This window comes from Haemaphysalis longicornis, unplaced genomic scaffold (assembly GCF_048455015.1).
Source record: "Haemaphysalis longicornis isolate Haplotype H1 unplaced genomic scaffold, Haemaphysalis longicornis Haplotype H1 scaffold_19, whole genome shotgun sequence".
Classification (NCBI taxonomy): domain Eukaryota; kingdom Metazoa; phylum Arthropoda; class Arachnida; order Ixodida; family Ixodidae; genus Haemaphysalis; species Haemaphysalis longicornis.
This window is the reverse complement of record NW_027526288.1, coordinates 7,645,827-7,657,932: the sequence shown is the minus strand read 5'-3', so window position 1 is coordinate 7,657,932 and position 12,106 is coordinate 7,645,827. Positions and strand designations below refer to the sequence as shown.

The 12,106-nt window shown below is 47.3% G+C and overlaps 1 non-coding gene across 1 annotated transcript; it reads left to right on the top strand.

Annotated features, from left to right (window-relative positions):
• The first annotated feature begins 11,494 nt into the window (after positions 1–11,494).
• On the top strand, positions 11,495–11,567 carry Trnaa-agc (transfer RNA alanine (anticodon AGC)). Its single transcript has one exon. It is a non-coding gene; the product is annotated as a tRNA-Ala (tRNA).
• Positions 11,568–12,106: the final 539 nt, after the last annotated feature.

Genomic DNA, 12,106 nt, shown 5'->3' with positions numbered 1-12,106 from the left:
TAAGGAATTTTCATGAGATCGAAAACACTAAAAAGCGCATCTAGGAGAAATTTCTAAACACCCTATGCCACAAGAAACAAAAGCAGGCATAATTACATTCACTCAGTATGAGAAAACACGATGAAGCAAAAAGGAAAAGAAGGAATTAAAGTGAAACGTAACATAAATTAATAAAAACCCAGTGCATCACTACAAACATACATTCAGCGACGAAAAACAATACGCAAAAGTGCAACAAATAATACTCAAAAATACTCAAATGTGGCTCCACGGATCCGCTTCCTTGACGGGTCCGATTTATGTTATGCCACTTGCTCCTGTATCTTTTCTTTGTCCTTAAGGAACGTCGACAAGGTCGATGCGCTGATACCGTACTCCTCGGCTACGTCCTTTTTTTCTGGCCGCTATGCACGGCACTGATGATCTTCACCTTCTCATCAAGGCTGAATTGTCGTCGCTTTTTAGTCCCTGCACCTTCACCTACACTCATCGCGATTCCAAGACGTTGCAACACGAACACGGCGCAATCGAACAACCACGCTACAGACCAGATCAGGAACAGACTCGCTTCTCACCGCAGTCAGGCAGGCGCGCATGAGCACACTTAGCTGACTCTTCTTACGCCGTTTTTCTGCTGCCGCCTCCCCAAGACTAGCCCGAAAACTCTCCTCCGAATCGTTATTGCCCTTTGTCTCTTCCTTCTCGCAACCGTCCTGTCATTCTAAAAAAAAAATCTCAAATACACGTTTCATCCCAAATTTGCACACCGGTCGCCCTTTTCCTTCTTTCTTCTCGCTAAAAAGTTCAAGTGCTCCGGGAACAGCAGAACAGCCAGTCAGGACTTGGGACCACGCCGGCGTACCGTGCCTGTTTTGTGTCATTTCTCATTTTATTTATTACACTGTAGACCCTGCTGCGACGACGAAACTCGGTCCAGACTGCTTTTCCGCCGGCAGGAAAACAGTGAAGGGAGCGGAAGAAAAGGAAGGCCACCCAACCTGGAAGTTAAGAGGCGACATGGAAATTGTCTGTCGATGTCTTCCGCGCTCCTATTTTGTCTATTCCAACGTTACTAGAATGAGCTAGTAACGTTGGTCTTTTCGGCATCTGTCGACACAAGAAAGGCCGAAGGTATAGCTGGTTCAGCTCCAGGCCAACGCCTTAAAAAGAGCGAGTAACCGCATTCGGGCCACGCCGCCATTCTGTGCAGGCGTTTGCGCCCCCGCAGTGATTGTGTTCTTCGCCCCGAGGGCCAAAGGAGCAATTAGGCGAACCGTCCCCTCTCTGGCTGCGTAAAAAGAAACATGTGGGGTTATCGGGGAGGAGTTTTGTGGGAGGAAACACTAGCCCTCGCTTACGCGCGCTGCCTGGAAAATATTTCGGAAGGAGGGGGAAAGGGGGGGGGGGGGGCGTCTAACTCCCTCCTCCCGCCTAGATAGTGGAAGGTTAAGTCGTCTAAAGGTTGACTCCAGATGCGTGCGTCGCATTGGGGAGAAGCTGCGGCAATTAAATAGGAAATGTTCTATATTTTCCAGTTCTTCGCAGAAAGGGCATTGCGGAGATGGAGCCAGACGAGATTTATAAAGATAAAAATTTATTGGGGGAATTTTGCACCGAAGTTTAGTGATTGCTACCTCGCATATCCTTGTTTCACAAAACTTGTACTCTTGCGTGCGCGTTCCATCTTCGCCCTTCTTTTCATCAATGCCTCAGCGGCTTGTATAAACGTGTCGTTAAATTTATTGCACAACTCACGCGTTGGTTCTTTCGGAAAGTTCTTTCTGATTGTGTCATCTACGCACGCTTGGGTAATTCTTCCCATTAATTTGTTCGCCATCTTCCGCGTTTTCTTGCTGTATTCTTATGTTGGGAAAAGTGGGACAAGTGATATTTGCTTCCAGCTCGGCGTATTTTGGCTGTTACCAAATACCGAAAAGTCCGAAACTCTTGCCTCTTTAGCGTATCCTGCGGTTCTTCCCGACATTTTTTGTCATGCTTCATCTTTCAAATAACAAAGTTCCATTATTTCAGTTGCCATCCATTGGTTGTTCAATTGTCTTTGCTTTAATTTTACACACCTACTGGAACGCTCGTAGATATCACGAAAAATTTCAGTTATCCTAATGTACAAGCTTACGTGATCCAGAAACAGCAAGGTGTTCCAATTAGTCTAACTTATGTAGGCATCAATTTTCTTATCGTCTAAATTTTTTTTCATTCTTAAATGCTCAACATTTTCACTCGCTGCCTTAGAAAATATCGCTAATGCTATAAAGTAATAGTCAGCCAACTTTAGCCTAATCACTCCAGACTGATGTCTTTGCTTCATTCTACATGTTATAATATGATCTATGCATTATCTGGTGATTTGGTCACTTAAGTATTCTTCCCTTGTGTAGTCAACGATGACCACTGAAATCCCGAATTCCGATAATAAATTGAGGTTGTCCATTACTGCGATTTTTGATTCTTGCACAACCTCAATGTTAATGTCTGTTATTATTATAAGGTTCTTTTAATTCATCTGACGGTTTAGCATTTGTTTCATTTCATCTAAAAACAAGTTAACGTTCATGTTGGAGGCCTGTAAATTGCACATATCGTGTACGTCACGTTTCTCTTACTGATCGAAATCAGCAATGCCTCTGCATATTCAAAGTTTAGCTCAGTGGAACCTAACAGCCAGTTTTCCTTTACGAATACGAAGATTCCTCCACCTCTTCGATTTTCTCGACAAAGCGCCGCTCTCGAATACCCATTAAGTGAAAAAGAAAACTATCGTTGCGCATCAATGTTCACTTCAGTTAAAACAATTACATCGACAGCAATCTTTCCTTCATTCAGATGCGCGCATAACGTATCCCAGTTTTTAGTAATGCTTCGGATAATAATGTGTAAAATGGTGACGTCTAGTTGAAGGGAGTCCACAACCATCACTGATTGGATACAGTCCTCCCACTCGAAAAATGAATCGAAAGAGGTCATTAAACAAGTTTTGCAAGATCGTTTTAAGTGTCCATTCTAATTCCAGTCGCTCCCTCAATTTTCCGCGCGAAAATTTTGCCATTGCTCATCCACACGAACTTATAGTTTTTTTGCTTGCCAGCTTGACGGCATTGCCAGAACAGCTGTTGTTGCGCTGTTGTCAAGTTTTCATTTATGAAGATCTTTTCGTTCCTAAGTGCCTTTTTCTTAGATAACCATAGGTCGCGTTCCTCTAGGTCTCTGAAGCAAACAATGATAGCTAGAATCTTATCTTGCTTCACCTTGAGCCTGTGTATCACTTCGATAGATTGCTTTTCGGGCGCCTTTATTTCCGGCTTACGGCTAAGATCTACTAGAACCTCGGTATAAATCTTCTTCTGGCAGCTGGGCTGCACGGTGTATCTCAACGTTCTTTCGCCTGGAATACTGCTCAGCATTGCTGACTGTAGTCTTTAGCTGTGTTATTTCCGCCTCTTTTTCCGCAAGCTTTCTGGAAATTTCGGCTGACACCTTGTTTAAATAGTCAATATGCTTTTCATGCTCGGCGTTCTTCACCAGAAGTTCGTCATACCTAGATGCTAAGCATTCCATGGATTTTTCAATAGCCTCCGTTGTTGTACATTGCCTATCGGCTTTCTTCTCCAAACTTTCTAGTCTACTTAAAGCTGTTGCTAGCATCTTGCTCATTTCAGATATCTTCTTGCTGAAGTCACAAGCACCGCTGCCTTTAGCTGGCTTACCGTTCTCTTCATCGGTTTCTTAAGATTCAGATGACGCCTCGAACTCTTCGTTTGTACATCTTTCACATTTCCAACCCCGAACACCGGTTGAAGCAATGGTTTTAGCTTCATTTTGAGAACACCTGAACATTTTTCCGCATGAAACCACTTGTTGCACAAGCTACACACGAGATGCTGCGCATCATTTTCGAAACCTTTGGAACATGACAAACACTTTTCCGACGACGTATTTAACGCCAAAACATTGAAGTCCAGTGGAGCATAGAATCGGGGCTATGAAAGCATCACAGACGTTTCTTACCTAGAAACAAAAAAGAACAGCCTCAGCTCCGTTCGATGCTCCACTGTTCTGAGAAGGCGGCGATTCCTTGAGTTGCTTTGTAGCTTTTTGGCCGTGACGCCACACCGCCTCGTGCACCAACGCTGCTGCTATCTTTCGTTTCTGCAGGCCAGTGTTCATGGCTGTGCAGACCGTTACTTGACGCCCACTTTGAACCCGGTCCGAAGGCAGAGATGGGCGATCAGCAGGAAAATGGGCAGCAAGGTGACGACGGTAGGCCAGGCGGACGGCAGGCTAGAAACAAAAAAGAACAGTCTTAGCTCCGTTCGATGCTCCACCGGACTGCGTAACTGTGTAACGCCTTGCTTCCAGAAGAAAATGCGTGATTGGAGGAGTTGACGTATTTAATCGGTATAATACCGTGAATAGGGATGATTGGTCAAAGGTAACTCCATAAAAAGTCGTGCATTTGCCCAAAAATACATCACTGGCGAAGTTTAGGCACTTAATACTTATAATATTTCGATTGCACATCACTGGAGAAAACAAACGGAGAATATTTTGTGAGTGAAGAACCTTTTTTCAAATGATGGTTCGCTTAAGGACGTTAAGGGTCAACTGAACGATGGGACGTACATGTAAGACTTTCGCCTTATATAGTCGGTTATGTCACGTAGTAACGTTTGAGGCGAGCCACCATAGATCAGGCACGTTGTCTAAGTGTGCTCTAATCGCAATCTAGGACAACCTTGTAAACAAGTTGATCAACAGGGCGTTCACTTTTGTATAGTGCGAAGTATCGTCGCAGGAGCTTCTCATCGAGGCTGGATTGAAGTCCAAACACACGTTCGGTTTATTGAGTCGTACTCAGAAATTTGGCCTCGAAGTTTTTTGCCGTTTCGGGTCCGCTAGCTGCTTTTCGGAGCTGCGCGCACCCGCACACTCGGATCTCCTTCGCACATCGAACGTATCTTGGACCTCGACGTTAAAGTCATCGTCTTCCACGTGACGTAGCATGGGTTGGGTGATGAGGGTCGTTATTTTTTGTACACGGGTTCAAATGACGTAGTAAGAGCAGTTTTATCTATTACTGTACAGTACGGAACACAAGTCGTGAACAAGGCTAACTCTGCGACCTCAACGTTACCGTAGCTCCATAGTACGATATACACCACCACGAGGGTTACCTCCGAAGAATAATTACACCATAAGAGGCTTACCTCCTGCAACGTCTGCAGGGCCATGGGGTAGTCAGTTGATGAGTCGTAATTACCTTGTAACGGTGCCCACACGCATATGGGAAGGGTATGTGACTAGTTAAAAATGGGGTCTGGTGCATGCCCTCAAGAAGCACATCCTCATCCGTGTTGGTGGTGGTGCAGAAACTTTATTTCCAAAAAGGGTCCTGAAGGACACCTGACAGGTGTCAAGGCGTAGAGGGCATCTCCCACGTCGAGACGGGGAGCCCGAGACTCTCCGTCGCTACGCGGACCTACTGGACAGCCCAGATTTGAACTTTAAGTTCGCTGCTCCTGAGAGCATTGTCCCACTTGCTCTTATCCTCCAGATAGGAGGCTTGTGTAGCACAACCACACAGCATGTGACCCAAGTTCACACGCCCATCACACTTTGTACATGTAGCAGTTCCGCCGTAGTCCGAGCCGACGTGGTTCATAATCCAAGGATTGGCATATAAGTCCGTTTGTAGCATGCGGAGAGTGACTGACTGCGGCATGTTAAGTCCTTTGTTTAGGAGTGCAAATTCACGTCGAGTTAAGCAGAAGTGCTTGGTGAGCTCGTTGTAGGTCTGAAGTTGATCCTTAAAGGCCCTGTGTGGTGACGGGGGTTGTTGGGAGGGAGCGCGGCTGATGAGTCCTCGCGCCGCCTCGTGTGCGGATTCATTGAAGTTCCGCTGTTCTCCCCAGAGGTCGCCCATGTGGGCTGGAAACCAGACTATCGAATGATTTCTAATGTATCTATCTTCCAATAACTTGGAGACTTTGCAATCAACCACTCCCCTGGCGAAGGCCCGAGTGGCAGCCCTGGAGTCGTTATAAATTACGTTATGTTGAGGATCAAGCAGAGCAAGTGCAATGGCCATTTGCTCAGCAACCTCAGAATTCTTGGTAAACACGGAAAGTGCGTTGTACATCCGTTCTTGAGCATCAATTACGGCTATCGAAAAGGCCTGTTTTCCATTTATCTGAGCAGCATCTACAAACGCCGACTCCTTAGGGCTCTCGAGAGCCGCAGCTAGAAGTGCCTTGGCGCGAGACCGTCTCCTCACTTGCTTAAAGACAGGGTGGACGTTTATGGGGAAAGGACGGACCCCGATTGAGTCTCTGATTTCTCTGCTAAGGTGCCTGACACTCTCCCTATTCTGTTCGGTAAAGATGTCCACAGTGGTCAGAATATCTCTGCCTGCTCTATGCCTGACAGTCGAACTACCTGTGCAGTGTGCTGGGCTTCTGCAATTTCTGATAACGTATTGTGAACACCTAGTTTCAGTAGGAGATCTGTGGATGCATTGATAGGAATCCGTAAAGCTACCTTAAAAACCCGACGAATCATGGGGTAGAGGCGTTTCTCTTCGGTTTTCTTCCAATTGAGCATAGCCGCAACGTAATAAATATGGCATAGGACGAAAGCATGGATACGCCTGATGGCGCACTCCTCGCTTATACCTCTACTCCGGTTGAGAATACGTCGAAACATTCGTAACGCGTTTTTCACTTCCCCGGTAATCTTCTGTAACACTGAGTTATCGGATCCGTTTCCTTCGATAATTAAGCCCAGAACTCTGATGGAAGTGACCTCCGGAATGCGATTGCCGTACTTGCCAAAAAGCGCGATGTTGGCCTCCTGTCCTTCTCCCAACCCCTGGGCTTGCGCCCTGGTCTAGATGGGCTATAGAAAAGTAACTCTGACTTCATTGAGGAGCATTTAAGACCCGCGGGGGCGAGGTTGAGCTCTGTGGCCCTGACACCTTCTTGCAGTCGAGCCTCCAATTCGCCGTCACTGCCCCCCGCACTCCATACGGTAACATCATAAGCATAGATGGTGTGTTCAACCCCCTAATTATCAAGAAGTGTTCTAGCTAATTAGGACATGACCAGATTGAACAAAAAGGGATACAGTACCGATCCTTGAGGAGTTCCCCTGTCTCCAACCTCGAGGAGTTCTGATATAATATCACCAATGCGTAGGGAGGCGGTTCTGCCGCTAAGAAAAAATCGAACGTTAGAAAAGAAACGCTCGCCGAGACTAAGGTACGATATGGCCTGGAGTATAGCCGTGTGGTGTGTATTGTAGAAGGCTTTTTCTACATCAAGGCCCAGAATGGCCCCCGTGTAATGAGTTATGCGATCTAGTAGCTTATTTTTTATCCGGAGCATAGCTTCCTGGGTCGAAAGACCCGGCCTGAAGCCGATCATGGTATAAGGGAAGAGCTGGTTGTCCTCCGCATAACCGGAGAGCCTGTTCAGCACAACATGCTCCGCAACCTTGCGAGGCAGGACGTCAGAAAGATCGGTCTTAAGTTTTTTAATCGAAGAGGCTTGCCCGACTTCGGAATGAGTATCGTATATTAGCGTGTTTTCATGCATCTGGGACGTGACCCTCTCTCCAGATATTATTGATTTGCCTGGTTAGATAGCTGATGGAACTCACCTCAAGATTGCGAAGAACTCTGTTTGAAATACCGTCAAGGCCAGCAGCAGATGTACTGTTAAGTTCCTGAATCGCAAAACAAATTTCTCCATCCAAAAAATCTCCGTCAAGCGCGTGGTTGAAAGAACCTGTCTACATTACTGAAGAAGGGACGAAAGTCTGCGTTTTCAGAAGTGGCATGTACTGGCGGGCTAGATCTTCTAAGAGCTCGTCATCCTTAGCATCCTTCTGCGCCTTGTGAATTATTGTGACCACAGGGTTGGTTTGGATCTGGAACCATTCTCATCTAGTAGATGTCTGAGGAGACTCCAGCGTCTCCCTTTGCGAAGTTGGCCATCTAAAGATTGCAAATCTCATCCCATTGTTGCCTACATAAAACTTTACATCCCATTGTTGCCTACATAAAACTCTACAATACTCCTCAATCTCTCTGTTTAGCAGCGTGATTCTTTCTCTAAGTTTCCTGTTCAGTCTTTGGCATTTCCACCGCGCTAATATTGATTGCTTAGCCTCAAGGAGGTTAGCTAATCTGTGGTCCATCTTTTCAGTTTTAACATCCATGAGGATGTTTTTTCCGACGCCCGAATGTCCAGCCCAAGCTGCTTTATCCAGCTCTGTAGCGGAGGATCTGCCTAATCAGGAGAGGTATTGGAATGGGCCCTCAGTGCGCGAAATTTCCCCCAATCAATCAGTTTTAACTCTTTCAGCTTCTTAGGAACTACCTCGAAGCTGATGACTAGAATATAGTGATCGCTGCCGAGGTGTATATCAATATTGTTACGTGGCGGCAGATGACACGGACCATGTAGCGATGAAGCGATGTATTTACATAATGGTTAAAGAACTATTTACATAATTCCAAAACGAAGCCCGGCCTGGCAGCGCGGCGCATACAGCTCTTCTTCGTCGTCACCATCCGTGGTGGTGGGCCATGGCGTCACGGGGATTGTCCGCCGCGTCCCGTGACATCACCCCGCCGGTCGAAGACGACCGTCCCGGTCGACGCCGACGCCCGTTGGCGAATGAATGCAGATGAGTGTGCGATGAGAAATGCAGACGAATTGCTTGCCGCCACGAATGACGATGATGGTGTTGATTGATGCCTGGCCCAGCAACAGCAATGGTTTCAGCCGTGACGAAGCGCCAAAGGTTCTAAGGCCACGTTGGACGGAAGGGCGGGGGAATCCATCTTCGGCTTGTATGGGCATGGCTCATCTCGGCTTGTCGTCACTTGGGTCTTTCGGGCTGGGGACACGAGGCGGGGGACATCGTCGTGTGGTGGTCTCTGCTGGGCTGGGGCTGCCCGGCGCGGCTTCGATATCCCTGGCGGCAACGTCCATACCGATGCGATGCGATGCTGGGACCAGGATGGGGATGGGGATGGGGATGACCCGCACTCTCCACCAAATGTTACGTGGCGGCAGATGACACGGATCATGTAGCGATGAAGCGATGTATTTACATAATGGTTAAAGAACTATTTACATAATGCCAAAACGGAGCCCGGCCTGGCAGCGCGGCGCACACAGCTCTTCTTCGTCGTCACCATCCGTGGTGGTGGGCCATGGCGCCACGGGGATTGTCCGCCGCGTCCCGTGACATCCGTGACATGACGGACAATCCCCGTGACAATATTTACCCCGCTAGGTTTCTCGATTCCCCGGACAAAAGTAAAGTCCGGCGTCGAGTCCCTGCACGTAGAAGTGCCGCATCTAGTTGGGTGACCCGGATCGGTAATGAGAGTGAGACTAAGGTTCGAGGCGTGCCTCCATAACCTTTCACCCTTGCCGGTGAAGTAAGAGTATTTCCACGCTTGGTGAGGGGCATTGAAATCCAACCAACGATCAGAGGAGCGTCACCGGCTAACCGTGCCCCTTAAGTTAGGATGGCCTTGGAGCTCTGCCTCGATTCTTTTGGGCTACTATACAAATTGAGGAGAAATATGCTGCTGCTGCTTTTGCCTACATAATTATTAGGAATGATCTCGACAGCGATGAATTCCACCTTACAATGCGACGTACGGAGCTTATGTAGGATATAAGGGATCTTCTTATTTATCAACATAGTTACACCCCGGTCTCTATCCTACCGGAGACTCTCCACCTTCTATCCCGTGAAAGGGAGGTCAGGTGCAAGAGTCTCCTGAAGCATAATAAGGTGTGGTTTCTCAGTTTGTGGTCTAATTAGCTGCTGGAGGGCTGCCTGTTTTGGGCTAAATCCTCAGCACTGCCATTGCCAGGCTCTAAAGGCTTTACTTATTGAGGTCATCTTGACCTTGCTGGATTGCGTTATTTAGTTTGGTATTATTGTGTGATCTGGCCTCGTCTGCTAAAAGGTTGGGATATATCTTCACCATAGCTGGAACTACCGTACCATTCAAGTGTGCCTCGATGTTTTGCAGCCTAGCCCCAACGCTCTCCTCATTGTGCTCGATACGGGTGAGTCGGTCGCTTATCTGCTTGATGCTATCATTAACGGCAGATAGAGCCTCCTTGATTTCCGTCTTTGTCTTAAACTGCAATTGAGTGGGCGTAGTAGGACCCTCTTCTTCGGAGCTGGACACTCTGCGGCCTCGCCCTCTGACGGAGCAACCTCCATTGACCTCGGAACGTCGGTATCTGAGGGACACTCGCCCTCTGACGGAACAACCTCCATCGACCTCGAAACCTCGCTATTACAAAACCTCGCAGAATTACGTACGTCTCCTCGTATCTCAAGGTCAGGAGATCATGAATACAGGAAAATAGATTTATACGAAAAGCCACCAAGTCAGCAGTCGGCATCAGCATCGCCACAGACTGGCTGCTAGAGATGGGCACCCGTAACATCATAACACCTGGATGACCCTCAAGTTAATGCGACATTCTCCTGCTCAGTAACAGCAAGACGTACAGTCTGATTTGGAAACCAGCGCACTCGTTTCTCTGGTGAACGAGATAGCACACTAGACAGACCAAGGATTGTGCTGCCAGGCTGACATTGAGCCCGAAGACCTGCCGTCTGACATGGTGGGTAGAGGGAGAGGCTCTGAACATATCAGAAATTCACACAACACGATAGGTTCATCCGTCTGAAACTTTCAGTAGCTCACAGAGCGCGCACAAGAGGACAATCAGTAGCGTGGCGTACGGAAGGATGCAAACATACACTTTCCCTCACCAAATCCTATCCCATCGACAGTGCCCGAAAAAATACCAGAATACATGCCCATAGTGAGAACTATTAGTCGCTTCACCCACACACGTTTTGGGCCAGTAATCTCGAGCCCCAGGCCGCCAACAGAGAATTTCACATCAGTAATTACGAGCTGTTGAAGGCCAAAGTACAAGATTTTGTCGTACACCTGGCGGAAGACGGCGCCAAAGACCACGGGCTGCTGGCCGTCGTCTGACGAAGCGCCCACCCAGAAGTTTCCTCTCGGGTGGTTACGTACGACAAATATGTCCAATAAGTTTGCATCATCTATCCATGTATGTCTGTGTCTCCCTCTCGAGCACAAGGAAGGAGCGTACAAAAATTTCTCCACCCCTTGCACAAAATGAAAGCACTTGATAAAAAGTTAAAAACGTGGAGGTGCTGGGTATCGATCCCAGTACCTCTCGCATGCTAAGTGAGCGATCTACCACCTGAGCTACACCCGCGGACGAGGAAAGGTGCACGACGTACAGAATTTTAAAGAGTCTATCTCTTCCTTGCTGCGCCGCTCTTACTTTTGACCCAGATTAAATCCAGTTAGGCGCCGAGTGGACTTTGCGCAACGGAGCCCGCAGAAGATCGCCGGTTTCGTTCGTATTGTCCGCATTCGACGTCTAACTCCATCGGGGGTGTAGCTCAGATGGTAGAGCGCTCGCTTAGCATGCGAGAGGTACTGGGATCGATACCCAGCACCTCCACGACTGTTTTGTTTTTGTATTTGCAGTAAATTAAAGTGCGGTAGTCATAAAAAGGTAATTTAACGAACGGTATATTACTAAATTGCTAGCGTGACATGATTTGTTCTATTGGTTGTTTCTGTTAAAAGTGATTGTGAAAACTGAAGTGGAAACGAAAGGACTCATTTACTGACCCACCTTACGTGGATGATAGCAGCGAAGAGCTGTTTTTCATCGCCTTTCGTGGGGTACAAAAGCCCTCCATGGCTGAAATTTCGGATCCGCACTTCCGGTCATTGCCGCGACTTTATTTGCTTCCATAAAGGTTGTAAAACCTTCCAAGTGCGGTAATGCAATATACGCTATGTTTGATACGGGCCGTCATTGGTAGTGTAGTCCACCACGTGAGGTACCAAAAGTGTTTCGTTGGACAGTGCTTTTCATCTCCATATGATGTCTTCCTTTAATTTTATTTTCAGTTTCATTTTTGAATGCTGTTTATTTAGGGCGAAAGCGTTAGATCTATGTTTCATGAAACGCGTGAGATGCAAAAAAAGTGC